Source organism: Mastomys coucha, unplaced genomic scaffold (genome assembly GCF_008632895.1).
Source record: "Mastomys coucha isolate ucsf_1 unplaced genomic scaffold, UCSF_Mcou_1 pScaffold23, whole genome shotgun sequence".
NCBI lineage: Eukaryota > Metazoa > Chordata > Mammalia > Rodentia > Muridae > Mastomys > Mastomys coucha.
The window spans coordinates 35,676,250-35,695,283 of NW_022196906.1; the positions used below are offsets into that span (position 1 = coordinate 35,676,250).

At 41.7% G+C, this 19,034-nt stretch overlaps 1 long non-coding RNA gene across 1 annotated transcript in view; it reads right to left on the reverse strand.

Moving 5' to 3' along the window:
• Nucleotides 1-18,426, reverse strand: part of LOC116073161 — an 84,866-nt gene extending 66,440 nt beyond the window's left edge. Inside the window, exon 1 of the long non-coding RNA XR_004111699.1 lies at nt 18,226-18,426. This is a non-coding gene — a long non-coding RNA (uncharacterized LOC116073161). The remainder of the gene's footprint in view (nt 1-18,225) is intronic.
• Nucleotides 18,427-19,034: the final 608 nt, after the last annotated feature.

The following is a 19,034-nucleotide window of genomic DNA, read 5'->3' on the forward strand; positions in this document are numbered from 1 at the left end:
TCTCTGATAAGTGGTTATTAGCCCAGAAGTTTGGAATACTCAAAGTACAATCCACAAACCACAAGAAATTCAAGAAGAAGGAAGACCAAAATGTGGATACTTCATTCCTTCTTAAAAGGAGGAACAAATACCCATGGGAGGAGCTGCAGAAACTAACTATGAAGCAGAGACTGAAAGGACAATTCAGCCTTATATAGCTGTCTTCTGAGAGGCTCTGACAGTACCCAACTAATACAGAAGTAGAGACTCACAGCCAATCATTGAACTGAGTATAGGGTCCTCAATGAAGGAGCTAGAGAAAGGACCTAAGGAGCTGAAGGACTTGCAGCCCCTTAGGATGAACAACAATATGATCTACCTAGTACCCTCAGATCTCCCAGGAACTAAACCATCAACCAAAGAGTACCCATTGTGGGACTAATGGCTCCAGCAGCATATGTATAGTAGAGGATGGCCAAGTCAGTCATCAATGGGAGGAGAGGCCCTTGGCCCTGTGAAGGTTCTATGCCCTAGGGTAGGGGAATGCCAGGGCCAGTAAGCAGGAGAGGGTAGGGTGGCGAGCAGGAGGAGGGGGGAGGGAACAAGGGTTTGTTCTTGTTGTTGTTGGTTTTTTTTTTTTTTTTGAAGGGGAAACTGGGAAAGGAGATATCGTATGATATGTAAATAAAGAAAATATCTAATAAAAAAAGAAAGATGGATATAGGGAATGTGGTCAAAGACTGACCTGAACAACTTTAAACAAGTCAAAGAGGACACATCAAAACAATAGAAGAATAAATAACTCACAAGTGAGAACACTTGTAACTCTGGGTACCAAATACCACTGTTTTCAGATTCATGACAAAAAATACCTTCAAAGAACAGACGAAAACTATTAGTAGGGGGTTGGATCAAGAGAAGGTTTTTGTAGACAACATTCTCAGATAAACACATAGTAAAGCTGAACCTAAATTCAAAACTAAACTATCATAAAGAGAAGTAGAAACTCTTACATAATCCTTAAGCCAAAGATGCTTTGTAGAAAACAATAATCATAATTGTAACAGGTTCCATGCACTATGATAAAGGCAAAGTTCAGTGGAAAATCAAGGGTCTTATGAACGTCTTAGACCCTGGAACATATGACCTAAAGGAAGAGAGAATAAAGGTCAAAGCGGACACAATTAAAAAAAAAACCAGAGGATATAATCAAAGAACATTCTCAAACAATGGATCTTTTAAAAAAATTAAGTAGGATAAAGATAAAAGTTAGCCAGTTGCAGTAGAAACATATATCATGAGAGGTAAGAACAGAAAAAAAAACAACAGGTGGAATCTGTAATAATAATTACTCTGTGTCGCACTTTGCACATAAGTATGAAGTTTTCTAGGAATCTGTGACTTCCTAAAACCAACCTTGAAAGAGATTAGCCTTGAACAGATAGCCATCAAAGAAATTCAGAGCTTAAAAGAACCACACCTTCCCTTGTTCACAAATGAGTTTAACTCGTCAGAAGAGGAGGAGGAGGTTAAGGGAGCTGGCAGATTTCAATTCATCTCCACTCCAACACTTACAGAGTGGTTGGAGACCAGCAGACAGTCATCAGCCAGGAGCTTGTGAGAAATGCAGAGGCTTCCTTCCTACCTCTTGAAGGAACTTGGGTCTAAGATTCCTAGGAGTCTACGTCCAAGTTAAACTTTCTGAATGCTGATTTATTTTAAAGCTCCACAAACAATGTTCCTTGGGTCAAATGCAACACTTCTCTCCTCTTCATTAATAAAATCATATTGCAGCATTACTAGACTATTTGTTTGTATGTTGTTTAAAGCCACTGTTCCACTATAATAGCTGAGCTGGGTCACTGGAACCATAACCATGTAGCCCACACAATTTAAAACATTCACTATTTGTTCATCTTGATTTATTTTTGTTTTGATGCACGGGGAACAAACAAGAAACATTTCATTTGTTATGGTACAAGTTTAACATTGATTATGAAAGGTGTCATATAGCAAAGGGTATGAACTCTTCAGACTTAGCCTAAATTTTATAAATAGCATTTGAATCCCATTTTTACAAACAGCAGAGCAAAAGTAGAACTCAGCAAGTATAAAATACAACAAGCAGCTGTGCTTGCACCCATCTGTAATCCCAGCATTCAATTGGCTAGGCAGAAGGAGACTCTTAAGTTTAAGGCAAGAAAAAAAAAACTAGTCAAGTTTCTCTGAAGGATCCCGAAAGACATTGATAAAGCTCCACATTATTATTTTTTTAGTGGCTCATAAAAACACAAAAATAACCAGCAAAATAAATAATTATGAAATTTAGTCTCAAACTACTGTTGGGCTAGTAGTTAATAAAATTAGTTTTGGCTAGTACCAGGTTTATTGTATATTTAGAAAATAGTGAAATCCTAAGCAATAAAATCAATGGCAATATATGAAAACCAACAATACAATAAAATAATTTATATGCATTAACTATTGGATACTACTTGACAAAATGTCTCAAAATGATATTAACTACTGCTTTAGATTCTTATTATTTATTTATTTAGTCTCTATACATTCCAATTGCTGCCCCCCCACTCCTAGTCCTCCCCTCTTAAAGTGCCTCTCTCCATCTTCACTCCCCTTTGCCTTTTAGAGGCTGGTGATGCCTAAGATTCTTAACCCATAGCCTTTGCTATCTCAATATTTAGTGGTTGTTTTAGACTGAAGGTTTGTGCTCCGTCTACAATTTGTTTGTTGACATGCAACTCCAATTTGTTTGGACGTGGACCGAGTAGATCATCATGAGAGAGGTTTCAAGAATAAAGTTAGTGTCCCTCTAAAAAGAGGTTCAGAATCTTCCTGGCCCTACTGCCATGCGAGGGCACAGTTGGAAGGCACTGTTTGTGAACCAGAAAGTGTAATCTCAGTCTCAAGGTCTTAGTCTAGCAAGTCCAAGCCTTTAGACTATGGGAAACAAATTTATCTATGAGTGACCTCATTTATGAAATTATATTGTAGCAAGTGAAATATACTATGAAACTTAGAAACAGAAAAATGTTTATTATCCCACACAGGCCTCCTGGGATGCTCCAGCAGACTAACTGGGTGGTTCTTGCTCAGAGTCTTCCAGGCAGCTGTCTCTCAGCTGTTGACTAGAGCCACTGCCACCTGAAGGGTGACAGGTGTTCAGGGATTCACATCTAAGACATCACATTCATGTTACTGTCAGCTAGAAGTCTCAATTTCTTCTTTGCTGTTGGCTCCAGTTCCTGACCACATGAGCCTCGCTCCAGGGCAGTCTGAGTGTTCTTGTAACATAGCAGCTGGTTTACCCCAGGACAAGTCACACAAAGTAAAGTGCAAACTTGCAGGAAGCCACACCTGCTTTGTGACCTAATTGAAAATGCATGCCATCATTGTTTCATTAGAAGTGACACACTTAGACCAGTCCACAGTCAAGAGAAGATCTGAGTGATGCTTCAGATAGGAAAGAATACAAGAACATTATAGGCCTCTCTCACACATCCCCCTGAAATACTGTCTATAGCTCATACACAAACATGGTAGAAGAGTATCACTAGTCAAGTTCCATTTAAAATACAAGAAAAAACTTAAAAGGATTCCAAATAGACAAAAGGGATCAACTTTTTCTTTCAAGTATTGTTTTTAAAGTTAATTTGTATTTGTGTGTATGTATGTATGTATGTATGTATACCATGCAAGCACAGTGCCCATGAGGCCAGAAGAAGGCATCAAATAGATCTCCAGTCTCTGGAGTTATAGGTAGTTGTGAGCTGCCTGGTTCTGGTGCTAAGAAATAAACAACAGACTTCTGGGAGGAGCAGCACATGCTTTTAACTGCATGGCCATTTTTCTAGCTGCAAAATTAATTCATTTAAGTAAAATGAGCACACCTTGGTAATGATATTCATGTTGGACCTATAGGTCAAAGGGAGAATGCTTAGCTTGCATGCATGTAGCCCTGGGCTCAATCCCCAACACTGAAGGAAAAATATAAAAAGGAAGGATGCTCAAACTCACTATTCATCAAGTGAATCAAACCGAACATGATTGTCTTTTGCACCCTGTCAGATTGGCAAAACATGAAAGTTTCAGTATTCCAAGTACAAAATGGAATTAGGAAGCAAGGGCTCTCTTAAACCTAGTTCCTGGGACCTTGTCTCTCTCAAAACAAGTATCACATGAGCTGGAATAATGGTGGACAGGAAGTAAACTTTTCAGTTCTATGCCAGGGAAACTTTCTCTACTGTTCAGGACCCCAACAAGGACCACCTTGCTTCTTTATTTCTAATAAACAAAAAAACCAGCAGGGACATCCTAATGTCCACTTTCAGAAAAACACATGGGTAACTGAAATAGCATTGTAATAAACTGGAACTAATGTGTCGGTATGGACAAAGCCTTACAAGTATATTAACGGACAAAGCAAGTTACAGAGGAAAACATACAGCATAAGGGTCCATGATTTGCCAAAGAATGACAGCCTGGACTCAGATAAAATATTAGATGCAAAGAGAGTCTTACTCTGCAGAAGTCCAGCATGCTGGTATCTCCTCATGACCAAGACAGACAAACACCCAAGTGAGTTTGCAGGCCTGATTTAAAGCACATTAGGGAATTCTAAGGTAGGTGACCTCTATGTTAATCTGTTGGGTCCATCTCTATGGACATTCCATTACTGGAGTCTTGGGGCTGGAAACTTGCTGGGGAGGTCTGGGAACTGTTGCTGAGGAAGGTAGCTGAGGAAGTCTGGAAACTGCTGCTGACCCATTTGTCCTAGTCTCAGGCCAGGTGGCGGGGCAGCTTCTGAGGCCTGGACTTGCCTGGAATTGTCCAGTTCTTGGAAACAGAGATTTAGACCTAGTTTCCTTTACCACCAATTTGAAACCTGTCATGGAGTCAGACTAGTCTCTTCAACAGGACAATCCCAGGCCTTGTTTAAGAACATGTGCTCATGTCTTTGAAGTCTTTTAACTATGCAATGCTTCCACAGGCTCATGTGTTGAGCACTTGGTCCTTAGCTAATGCTATTGTTTAGGGTAATTATAGAACCTTTAAGGTTTTGGCCAAACCTGGGTGGGGCCAAGCTGGAAGGAGTGGCTCATTAGAGGACATGGTTATAATCTGTGGGTTGTCCTGGTGCTGTTTGAATTTTGATGTTGATTCTGCTTCCTCAAGAGAGGTTGCCCCTGACCAGCAGTTGATCACATACTTAGGTGATCTCATGTGAACCTTCTCCCCATTTTAGCTGGTCAATAAAGGCACTTATGATTGGGCAGTGGAGGGGAAAGGTGGGGGCAGATAGAGAGGAGAATGAGAAGAGAAGGGAGAGAAAATAGAAGATGGGGTTGGAAATTACTACAACAAATTGGCACCCAATGTCTCACTTAGAACCCAACTAACCTGAGATAAAAGTCCACACCACCCACCATCACCAACAACAAAAATAACAAATAAATAGCTAGGGCTGTCCTACTTTCTGTCTTTTCTTTGATTCTTCTTTAACCAAATGTAGTTCTCACTGCTGTGAAGCCACCTGCCACCATGAAGCCACCTGCCACCATGTCTTCACTCCCATGACAGACCACATTCCTCAAACTTGGAGCTCAAATAAATCTTTGAGCCTTTGAGCTACTCCTTGGACTGAAGAGATGGCCCAGTGGTTAAGAACACTGGCTGTTCTTGCAGAAGACCAAGTATAGTTCCCAGAATGCACAACCAGGGGACTCACAATAGCCTATTACTACTATCTGGGGGAGTCCAGCACCCTTTTCTGGCCTTCTGGCACCTACACACATATACACACACACACATACACACACACACACAACACACATGCACACACACACACACACACAAATCATAAAAATAAATGAGAAAATCACAAGCACAGAGGAAGTGATAGGAATGTGATAGGAGGCAGGTGGAAGTTTCAACTTTGTCAGTATGTTTTATTTAAGTTAAGTGATGGGTACATATGCATTTTTTAAAATAATATTTTTATACTTTTAAGTTCTATTTCATGATATATTTCATAATAAAATATTCTGAAGAAAATGTAATGAAAAATATATCATTTAAGATTGTAATACGAGAATAAGCTGAAACACCTTGGAATTTAAAATCATCCCTCAATGGAAAAGTGACCAATTTAACTACATTTTGGGCACAGTAAATTAGATATGAATAAAACATAAAGATGAATGAAAACTGGAAAAGTGTTTTCACTGTCCAAAGGGCTGGTGCATTTAATACATGCAAAGGTCCTTGTTTTCAGTCATATAGCTAATAACCCAGAACAATAACAGAATAACTCATGGACTCACAATCCACAGAATATATAAATAGCACATGAAATATAAATATGAGAAACTCAGACTGGGGAGATGGCTCAGTAGGGAAAAGTGCTTGTTGCCCAACTGTAAGAAACTGAGTTTCAGTCCCCAGAACCCACATGAAAGCAAGACTTGAATAGAGAGAGACACCATCTATAATCCTGGTACTCCTATGGGAAGGTAAGGTGTAGAGATGGAAGATTCCCAAGAAATGTGGAGGCCAGCTCGCTTGCTTAGTGTACATAACAGAAAACAAGGAGACTTTGTCTTAAGGTGGACAATTAAGGAATGACACTGGAGCTTGGCCTTTGACCTCTACATGTGTGTTGTAGTGCACGCACATCCTCATTCACACAGGAAAATATGTGAGTGCACACCAATATACCATACACAAACAAGAGGGAGGGGGAGGAGGAGAGCAGGAAGGTAGGGAGGCAAGTCAAACCTATAAAACAATCTGCTTGTCCATTAACTTCTTCAAACCCTGAATCCTGGTGGGGTGAGGAAGCCATGTAGTGTCATCAAGCAGTAGAGTGGGTGTTGCTGTCATACCATCTGTGGAGGGACTAAGCAATGGTCTTGCACACACATGGAATGATTTGTTTGTAGTTATTAAAGTTTGAAACACTAAATACCCTTTGATAAGAACTTTCGATAATAAAAGAGGAAGCACCCATTGTATCGACTACTAGGCAACAGTGGTTAAATGGAGTCACCTCTCTGTGAACACTGAGCAATGGTTTCCATGATGTATTACATACACAGGTGTGAGGGATACTGTGTGCCCTAATTTTCAAAGAGGAAAGAGGAGTGGTACACACAGCTGGGTAGGAATCCCAGAAAGGAGAAACTGGAAATGCAACAGACACTCAGAAGTTGCTTTTGCTAAAGGCATCTTCTTCACTTGGGCCCTCGGGGCATCTAAAGGCAGGATGGAGGCCTGGCACCTCTGCCTTCATTTTGTATCTGTACTTGGGCCAAAGGCACAGATATAACTTACCATCCTCAGCTGTTCCTTTATATCACCTTGAACTCTGTAAGACCATCTGCCCTTCCTCCACCCTCCAGATGAGGATAATTAACAATGAAGGTGGGGCTGGACCTCCAGCAAGTGAGAACATCCCGCAGGACAATTAGGGCCTATGGGTTAATGGTGTGCAGGACATCACCTTGACCAGAGCTGCTTGATTCTGAAGCTCTCCTCTCTCACCATCTTTTCAAATCTAACTCATGACTGGACCCAAAGAAGGACTTGGACCCCTTCATTTTTTTACTGGTGTATCTACATTAAATAGCTTCTCCTTTTTCTCTGCTTTCACCCTTCATGGTCTTTCTCTTTCTCTTTCTCTTTCTTCTCCCACCCTACTTAAACAGGGCATCATAATATAGCTGTTCTGGTTGGCCTGGAACTCACTTTGTAGACCAGGCTGTCTTTGAACTCATAAAGATCCAACTGTCTGCCTCCTTTGAAATGAAAGGCATGTACAACTATGCCCAAACCTTAGTGGTATCTTTAATTGTCAAATTGAGGATGATGGCCTGACCAGTCTAACCTGACCTAACCTGTTGAGACTGCTGGAAGTGGGCAGGACAAGAAGTGCACTTGTTGTCAATGCAGCCCCACAAACTCAAAGTGTTCACCATGCTTAGGAGTCCTTTTTAATGAAAGACAACGATGGGGTGGGGGTGTCTCAGATGTATCTCTGGAAGGGCTCTAGTTCAGACCAGGTCATGTTTGATTCATTACACACTGAACTTTTCACTTTTCCTTCCTTGGCACATTTATAACCATTAGCAAGAAATTGAGCAACACCTTGAATCTCAGCCAGTCAGCAAAATCAGACTAAAGATTCATTCAGATAGATGTCTGGCATTAATGCATGTCCATGAAGAGATGCCAGGAACAAATGTCTCTGCTCCGGGGACCTGACCTTGGTAGAAATAAAGGCAGACAAAATAATCTTTAGCAAGTAGAGCAAGATGGCTAGAATGGGCCATGCACTGACTGCAGATTGAGAGGAATACATAGTGAGGGACTCTGGAAGGTGTCCATCAGCAAAGGCTTTGTGGTGTGTTTCTACTAGAAACATCCCAGGTAGAAGCATTCCATCAGAAGTGAACATCTCCTGAGCTATAGGCCTGGCACCATCAGGAGTTTGGTGTTACATCAGAGAATAACATAAAGACTTCGTCTTCATACACACGCCCTCCAGAAAGGGCAGAGTTAAGGGCAAGTGGGTATGGAGAACGCCCATGAGTCTCATATAACTGAAGAAGCCTATGATATAATTCTGGGTCTCAATCCACTTGCTTACTGGGTGAAGGAAAAATAGATCAGTGTACAGACAGTTGCTATTCTACATAAGGTGTCAGGGGTCCTTTTCCATGAAGAGCAGCTGGCAAAGCTAAGTAAGGGACAAGACTATGCAAATGTCCTGGGGTGGAAACAAAATAACACAGCATGGTGAAAGAAAAGCATATAATAAGAAAGTTGGCTATAACACCAAACTTTGTTCTCAGTGATGTTTTCTAGGTCCATGGGGCTCTAACTTCCTCTTCTCCTTAGAGATTTTGATCAGAGAAGATACTGAGGACCAGAAATCCCAGCATCACTTCTCTGAAGGGGTATAGACTGATTTGTTTCTCAGGGGACAACATCATTGGGTCCATTGTGTCAGATGAGACAGGCATGGCATAGGCAACAACCAAACAGCACCCCGTGATTAAGTGGGTGAACACTGAGATGCTTTGGAAAATGTTTTGTTTGTTAATTTTTGAAAAATAAAGTGGGAGGGGCTGCGGAAGGGAGAACTCAGCAGGGAAAGGCATATGTCCCACAAATCCAAAAATAAAATAAATGTTTAAAAGTGAAGTGGCTGCTTTTAAGATTTAAGTATGTAACAGTATGTTTTTGCATTCTGGTCAAAGTAGTGGGGTTTCCAAGAAACCTATACCTTTCCAAGGTAGCACTAAGTCAGAGAACACAAAGGTCAGTTGTATTGATAAGCTAACATTTGCTATGCATGTGTATGTGCAAGATAACCCTTGCCTCAGCTCAATGACAGAGATACCCACATGTCCATTGAGGACAATGCAGCTCAGAGAAATCTAGTTTCTATCCACAAGCACAGACAAGTAGATGATAGAAGTCCTGTTTCCATTGTCCATGAACTCTAAATTCAGACCTGCTCCAGGCTTTTCTGTTGTACTCAGTGTGGTATTTGTGCATGATTTTCTTGTTTCTAGGGCTCCATGGGATTTCATTTTTCCATGCTGTCCCAGGTGGCACCTGATTAAAGATGTCACTTTCATCTTCTCATCTCTGACCTTAGTGTCAAAATAACTAAATCCAAAGCCAGGCATGGCTGTGCATGCCTATAATCTTGGCACTGAGAGACTGAGGCGGGGGGATTCCAAGTTCAAGGTCAGCTTGTGTTACACCAAAAGACTATTTCAGAAAGAGAAAAGGCGAGAAGAGGAAGAGGAGGAAAGGAAGAAAGGAAAGAAGGGAGGGAGGGAGAAGGGAAGAAGGGAGGGAGAGAGAAAAAAGAGAGAGGGAAGAAGGGAAGGGAAGGAAACTGGGTTCAAGATTGGCATTCATCCTCTCAGTTCTGATGTGACTCTTGACATTTAAGTTAATGCCTAGTTTCACTTTTGTCATTTTAAACTTCAGATAACCATATGTGTCAGTCAGGGTTTTCTAGAGGAACCGAGCCCATAGGTGTGAGACAGCAGTTGTCTCATACCTGCGAGGCTGAGAACCTTGGGGCTTGGTACCTTAACAGTGGGAGCAGTCTCACAGTCCTTGTGTTACTTGGAGAGGCCAACATCTTGGGAGTTGCTTAGTCTACAAGACTGGGTACCTCAGGAATCCTAATATAGTGCCGAAAACCTCAAGGGTTCCTAGAGAGCCACTGGTCCTCAACCCCCAATGGAAACAGGAATCTACATCTTCAGCAGCAAGGGGGATGAGGGAAGATGAAGCAAGCAAACAGCCAAGAATTTTCCTTGTATGGAGCCCCCCAAATCAATTAAGGCAATCAAGACAGGTCTTCAGTTGAAGCTTCCAACTCAGGAAATTCTCCTTTGAGGCAAGTTGACATAAAACCAACCATCACAGGGCTTGTGTGATGGCTCAGTTGTGCAGAGTATTGAATTTTCTTTCAGAGGACCTGAGTTCAATTCCCAGTACTCACATGGCAGCTCACAGATATCATTAACTCCAGTCTCAGGGGGAATAACTCCAGTCCCAGGGAATTTGATGCCTTCTTCTGACCTCCTCAAGCACCAGTCACATACATGGTGTTCAGACGGGCATGCAAACTATCTATACACATAAAATAAGTTAATTTTAACAACTGTTGCTTCACCTGTTGACATTATAGAGCACAGTCAGAAGATCGGGCCTTGGAAGTCTTTTGATCCTAATCTAATATAGGGCAGATATTCAGTAAATGCTGAGTGAGTATATTTGTGGCTGACTTATGTCTTTGTCTGGCTAATGATCATACAACTGCTGAATGCATCCTAGATTAGTTAGATGTGGCTACTAGAGAGGATCCTACCCACCTCCTCACCTTGATGTTTCCAGGAAAGACAGCCCATTTGTTTAAGAATCCACAGAAATGAGTAAGGCTGAGCATATGGGCGACCATCAATAAAACTGAGAAAGTATTTGCATGCACAGTCTCTAAACTCAAAGTTCTGGAAAGAAAATCTTCAGAATCTCTAGAACATTCTGGAAATGAGTCTAGTGAGCTAGGCTTTCTGAAGTATAATGTCTATTTTTCCCATGAGAACTTTATTTTCCTGATGAAAGACAAGATCGTGGGGTTGGCAGGGAATCTATAGGTTGATGGATCCATTTCATAAACTTACCATGATAGAGTCACAGTCTAGGCAACTTCAAGCAGGAGAGATTTGCTTCCTGAATTTTAGGGCTGCTGAGATCTGTAATCAAGATGTTAGCAGGACCACACTTCCTCAAAAGCTCAGAGGTGATCCTGCCTAGACTCTTGAAAGCACACATTACATTCTGTTCAAAGCAGTGGAATTCCCAAAGGATACATCACTTTCTGTGGTTTGCTGGCACCCTTGCCTTTCCTTCGTTAACAGGTATATCACTCCAACCTCTGTCTGTGTCATCAAATGACTGGCTGTCTTTTCCATGGATATCTCTGTCTCTCATCTCTTTTTGAGGGGCATTGTTCATATTGGATATTATTTCCACTCTTCCCCAATATGTCTTTATTTTAAATAATACATTTGTAATCACTTTATTTTTAAATGAGATCATATTCTACATGTGATCTTATGTAAATATATCAGAGATAGCCACTCAGTATATCTATCTTCTCTCTCTCTGTCTCTGTCTGTCTCGTTCTCTCTCTGTCTCTCTGTGTCTGTCTCTCTCCGTCTTTCTGTCTCTCTGTCTCTTGCCTCTCTCTGTCTCTCTGTCACTATCTGTGTGTCAGTGTGCGTGTGTTTGTCATTGTGTGTGTATGTGTGTGTATGTGTGTGTGTGTTTGTCAGTGTGTGTGTGTGTGTGTGTGTGTGTGTGTGAAACTCAGTCCATAATAAAGGGTAACAGCTTTCCCCAGGACTTGAGACAGGCAGGAAAGGGGTTTAAGTTGGAGAATCCTATATCTCACATCCTAGTGCCAATGGGACCACAAGAGAATTAGAAATACTTCCTTCTTCTCCTCTAGAGAGAAGTATCCTGAAAGCCTGGGGATGTACCAGGCCTACATAGTATGCATGAAGCTATGGATTCAATCTCCAGTACCACATAAAACAAGAGTTGCTTGAGGCTACCAACTCAGTTATCTCAGAACTGTGGAATGTGTAGCTTTTGGAGCCAAGGAAAATGACCCCTCTCTGTTTTTATTTTAATCATCAGAACTTGATTCCAATCCTCATATTAAGTGCACCTCAGGACTGAGTATACATCTTCCATTAGGTTAAATCATTTAAATTCTCATTTTTATAAATAGAAATATGTCAAATGTTGACAATTTCACATGGTTTGATCCACACATTTCATAGGTGTGGCTGAAAAGATTTATACTTACATTAATTCTTCAAGGTAGTCCCAGGATTTCAAAGTTTCTACCATCCAATTCCTGTCCTTAGATCCTACTGAGATGCTCTGGAGACCAGATACCCATGCCCAGTAAAAGCCTCATGTGTTTGGACTCAAGAAAAAAAGACTTACGCAGGGCAGTGGTGGCATATACCTTTAATCCTAGCACTTGGGAGGCAGAAGCAGGCAGATTTCTGAGTTCAAGGCCAGCCCGGTATACAGAGTGAATTCCAGGACAGCCAGGGCTGTGCAGAGAAATCCTGTCTTGAAGAAACAAAAAAAAAAAAACAAGACAAAAAACAAACAAACAACCAAAAAAGACTTGAGAGCCTGAGTTCAAATTATTTAATCTCTCTATTAGTTAGGTGTTTGAGTAATTAGTCTCCTTTTATATCAAAACCCTCATTTTTTAACTAGTGACAAAACACAGGATTATTTTAATGACTAAAGTATGTGCTATAGACATTTGTAACTGTACACATACACACACAGCATGCTACCAGCACACTAGATGTTCACTGAATGGTATTGCCCTCCAGGACTTTCCTTATATCTCCTTATATCCCTAGTAACTCCAGCAACAACTGAGGGATGAGCCCAAATAATGAGACAACCTGTGGGCTTGATGAAGGTAACTAGAACCAAACAATAGTGGGACCATAAAAAGAGATAGCTTTGCACGTAGCTTATTCTTTTATATTACACAGCAGAATCCATCTCAAGGGATATATGCCTTAAGTTCCGTTACTAGAAAGCTATCTTAGTATGTTGTCTTCTCATCTTAAGATAACTAAGCTCCATTTGAATTCTATACATGATATGCTTGTGTTTACATCAAATGTCATTTTCCAACATAGCAGTTCTAGCCTCTTTTCTGTTGGCAACATACATGGCATTAACATAAATTAACATGATACTCTATGGGGGGGGGCATTCTGAGATTTCCTAATTTCCTGTAGGTCTTCCTTTCACTCTAGAAAGCCATGAGGAGAGGGGATGATAAAGATGACTCTACAGTAATAACCTCCCAAATTCTTGCCCACAAACTATAGATGGTAACAAACCAACAAGCCACTGTCATGACTACAATATACCTGAAATATGTATATGGTGCAAAGTCTACAATAGAGACTCACTCTTTTAAGTCATGTAATACCATGGTCATTTGGAATGACCAGAATTGCTTCTCAGCCTTTTGGCTAAGATCAAGTGTGGAATGGCTAGAAACCATGAAGCCGTCAGGTAATTTATATCTAGGACATTTATAGTCTCTACTATCTTAGTTGTAGTCTTCTAGGTACTCTGACACACAATGAAGTCTGAATATTTTTCCTGTATACCAATGCTGAACAAACGAATCCATTTCAATGACAGTGTTTGGCACAATAGTATTCCTGCCTCTTATGGCTCAAACCACTTCAGGCTTCCTGTCTCTCCACATCTCCTATAGGCATGCTACTGCTCTCAATATGATCAATTCTTCCTGAACTCCAGAAGCATTCTTCCACATCTGTAGACTTGTGAGCATTCTAGTAGTCCCTCTCTTCTTCTCTGTGGTCAAAGCTATTTCTTATCAATTGTGAGGAGTTTGGCTATGTAGATGCCACCAGGGCTATCAGAAGCCTGCCATAGTTCAAAGCCCTGGAATAGATATGTGTTATAAATTAAAACTCTTCAAGCCTGGAGTGGGATTCAGGATAGGTTTTCAATCTCCTTGACAAAGACTTACTCCAGATAAGGACCAAGAATAATTTGCAATTTGGTTGTACTTATGGTTAATGCAAGGAGTACAAGATTTGGTTCCTTCCTAAGACATAGAAACTTAGATGAAGGTATGATGGAACCAAAAGGAACAGTGAAATAGATATGATCCTCTCCAGCTGTAAAGGCCAACATTTGCCTCTCAGTTCTAAGAGCAAGTTCGCACACTTCAGCATCTCCAGGACCTGGCCATGCTCATGTGCCCTCAAGAATAGCATTCTCCTCTCTTCATTATTAAGATATGTATGCCTTTCTGATGAATTCTAATGAACAATGAATTCTGAAAAAAAGGAGCAAACTGACTGTACCCTAAAGCTGCACACAAGCCAAGAGGGTAAAGCTCAAAGCAGCAAACTTGAGGTTTCAGTAAATTGCAAAGAACTCATTGTTCTGGTTGGTTTTCATTATCACCCCTGGAAGGTCTGTAATCACCTGGGGAGGAGGAACTTCAGTTGAAGCACTACCTCAATAAGATTGACCTGGGGCAGTGTCTGTGAGAGATTGTTTTGATTGATGATTGCTATGAGGGAGCCAGCCCAGGGTGGGCGGCATCATCCTCTAGGCAGGTGGGTCTATGCTATCTAAAAAATCTGGCTGACAGGGAACAATGAATCAGCCTATAAACAGCATTGATCTGTGTTTTCAGTTTTCCGCTTGACTTTTTTCTGTTATGCCTATGACCTGGAAGTATAAACTAAAACAAACCTTTCCTTCCCTAAGTTGCTTGGGTCATGTTGTTTAGCACAGTAACCTAAAGCAAACAAAAACTCTCAAGAAGATGTCTTTTTTTCTGCCGAACAGAACTATAAGCTACTTCCTGGAAGTCTGTTTATAAGCTGTGATCATGAAATAATGAGCTTCAGTCTCCCCACTACAGACGTACCAGGAATGGTAGTTCTTTCTATGCACACTCTTTTTAGAAATCATAGGCATATTCTAAAATGTCTACATTTGCTCAATAAGCCTTTCTTGGAACTGAAGTCAGATTCAGTTTACAAAAAGCAAATTTAGTTTGTATTTCTGAAAAAGCATTCCCCCAATTTGATTGTCCACCAGATTCACAAGACATATCTTCTGGATAACTTTTAGTAGCTCCCATTGAGAAACTCATCCTCCAAGGATGGAAAATGTGATGTAATTAAAGATGTTTAAGACATAATACCAAGAGTACTGATGTGGTGTGTGTGTGTGTGTGTGTGCATCTCAAGTGTCTTTTCATAAGCACCACCAACCTTGTTTGTTGAGCTAGAGTCTCTTACTGGCCTGAGGCTCCCTTATCAGGTGATGCTGGCTGGCTAACAGTCCTCAGGGATTCACCTATCTCTGTCTCACCAGCATGGGAATTACAATTCTGTGCCATCATACTGGCTTTCTCATACGGGTTCTGGACATTGAACTCGTGACTTCTTGCTTACAAGGCAGGCCTTTTACCAACTGAACTAATCTCCCCAGCTCCCCATTCGTCATTCTAAAAGATAGTTCCAAAGATGCTTTGAGTGATTTTTTTTTTCAGAATCTTGAGTATAAGTGTAAATAAGCGGTAAGAGCAATAGCGTGCTTTAGAATGCTTCATTCTCACAGGCTACTTAGACAGTAACGAGCAGGTACTAGGAACACTAAGGAGTCTGTTAGACAGTGTTCACCTGTGTGTGTCCTTATTGAGTGCTTCTAAGAACCTCATATAAATAACATGAGAAGTAATAGGTGACCTTTAATGAGCGGCTCCTACCAGTCAGGGACCCTGTTATGGGTTATTCCATTGAGATCTGTATTTTATAAACAACAACAACAAAATCTTTAGAAAAGCTAAGAACCTTGCTAATGCCGCAATGATATTAAGAGAAGTGAGATTTGTGAGCACATCTAGCTGATTTGTTCTTAATTACTTGGCTTTAGGTGCTGTGGTATAAGCTACAGGCCCTTAACCACTGTGATATGATCTCCTAATTTTTAAAAACATCTATTATCTTATGTGTAGGAGTGTGTGTATGTGTGTGTGCGCGCGCGCGCGCGCGCGCGCGCGTGCGTGTGTATGTATGTACTTGTGGGTATGTGCACATGCGTGGGGGCGTCCTCTGAGGACAGAGTCTGTTGGATCTTCTGGGTAGAGTTGGAATTATAGAAAGCTGTGAGCTGCTTGTAGGAATCAAATCATGTGTGTGTGTGTGTGTGTGTGTGTATGTGTGTATACATATATATGTGTATATGTATATACATATACATATGGGCATGCATATATGTAAATATAATAGATAGATAGATAGATAGATAGATAGATAGATAGATAGATAGATAGTAGGCCCCAACTCATATTTCCTTTCAATAAGAATAGAGTCTAGTTCAATGCTCAAGAACACAACTTGGAAACTATACTGGTGATAGTGGCCCAGCAAGGACAAAGGACAGTACAAGTGGGAAATATAGGACAAAGTTACTCAGGCAGATCAGTTCCTCTACCCTCCCCCACCAAAATCCAGGTTCCTGGGTGTGAGTCAGGCGTTGGCAGAGGAATTATCTATGTAGTGGGCAGCAGCCCAGGTGCAGCACGAGGCTTTGGAACTTGTTTGCTGTTCCTTAGTCCCACGTTAGCCCCTGCAGCCGCAGGCCTCAGTCACTCCACCCTAACATCCTGAATGGGCACATCCATGTCTATTCATTTCTCTCCTTCAGCCTCCCCCCATGCATATTTATAAAGACCTCAAGAATCCTAGGATCCCATAAAAATGCAAAGTACAATTATTATTAATGATGATACAGTTAGCAAGGAAGACATTTGTTATTTCTACTCAATTGCTTTCCCCGGGGAAAGAAGCCCCCCCCCCTTTTTTGACGAGGTGTTAATGTGCAGTCCCAGCTACTATGATTCTCAGTCATTCTCCAAGAGAAAGTTGGGCAGCAGATTAGGGCGGTGCCCTCCTCTTCCCTCTGCAGTACTGCACCCGGCTGAGCCCTGGTTGCTGGTGTAAATGAAACTGTGGGTCTTTATTTGATTTCTGATCTCAGGAAACACCTCTGGTGGCTAGAGTTCCTTTCTAGTCGAGGTAGTCACTAGTCTGTGCAGGCAGCCAGCCGGGCTCATAGATCTAGTTCTATTTCCCCACTTATTCACCTGGAACTAAGTGATTTTTTTTTTCAAGGCGGAGGGCGAACACATTTCCTTATGTAAGCAGTCCTGTTCCTAATCACCATTGTTTCTCAGACCAGCGGCTGGCTAAGACTGGGAGCCATTTCCATTCGCCGTTTGCAGCCTTCCATTGTAATTTCAGAGGAGTTTAAAGAAAATACTGAACCAGTCTGGGATTTCCCCGTAATGACCTACTTCCTCTAACACACACCAGAACCGATTCAAATGTGAATTTCCACGAGGAAAGGGCTCCCCGAAAATCTCCATTATCCTGTGCCCTTCAGAAAGTACCTTGCCTTTCTTTGGGCTCCCATCCCCCGCTCCCACCCTCCCTCCAGCCCCGCACCCTGCCTTTCCCTCCTTCTCAAGAAGACTTTCCCAGGTCCCTCTTGGCTGTGGTTGAACGACGTTGGCTGCAGTCCATGCCGCAACAAAGCCCTGGCATTCCAGCTGTCTGCGTCTAATCTCCAGTGTCAGCTCTCGTTAATGTGTGAGCGTGAAATCAGAGGGGGCAGAGCTGCACGGAATATTAAAACCATGATCAGAATTCCACTGAGATGCTGAGAGGCTGCGAGCACCATTAGAGGAGGCTGTCAAATCACGGCTTCGCATTAAATAAAAGATTTCTATCGGAGCAAAGTACAATCAGTGAATCGCTGAGCTAAATTAGCATTTTTTCAATTGGAGATCGAAGGTGATTTATTGTTCTACACGACATTAATGTAACTATGTGCTTGACCCGCTAAGGCAGCTAATTTTTCATTTAAATGGTTTCTTTCCTTCCCGGTGCAAAGGCTGCAATCATATTTCAGCTTTGCCGAGCGATCAGAAAAGTCCTGGAATGCTGCAGAAATGCTGTCCCTCCCCTCTCCTTCCTTCTCTTTTTCCAGCTCCAGAGCCTTCCTCCTCCCCTCCCCTTCCCTACTAACCTCATGGCTGGTGGTCAAGGTCACAGAGGAAGAGTAATCTCAAAGCCACCGACTTCAAAGCCTCCATCAAAGAAGCCCCCACGTAGCCATTGAATTAAAAGGGAGTGGGGGAGGGTGGGGTCCAGGCACTGGCCGTTCCTATCAACAAGAAAAGACCCTTTAACTGCCCTGCTGGTAGGGCCCAATCCGGGGCATCCTGGGTCCAGTCTCTCTGGCAGCCCTCTTACTGTGCCTCCCCCTCACATCCTCCCGAGCCCCCTCCCTGGCACACACATTGCCTCAAGATAATATACATTTCCAATTAGCAGAGCACATTCTAGCCATGTTCTCTTTGACTGCCCTAACTATCTTCCTTTTTGCTAAAAAGCAAAGCTGTCATTAATGCAATCCTGCAGCTCCATTAATCCGAGGTACAATGCAGCTTTTCTCTCTCGGGCTCCCCTGAACATAAAAACTACAGTTACTCAAGCACCCCTCTTCTATTTAGATTCCTCGCCTATTGTCTTTCATTACATACCTGATGTAACACAGTAGCCATCGAAGCTCCTGAACACAGAACAGAAGCATGTGATTCCATTCATTTCCCAACACCCTTGCCTTCAAAAGGCAGCTGGTATTTTTGTTGTGGTTGTTTTTAAGCACATGGATTTTAATCTCTGGGAATTAATGGATATATTTTAGGGTGCACTGGGGCCCCTCACATGTGGCCAACTTGTTGGATTTAGAACAAGATGGGCGTCCTGTCTGAACCCCGGTAAATTACATTTTCACAATTCTCTGAATTGCTTCTTATGGAATTAGTTCATTGT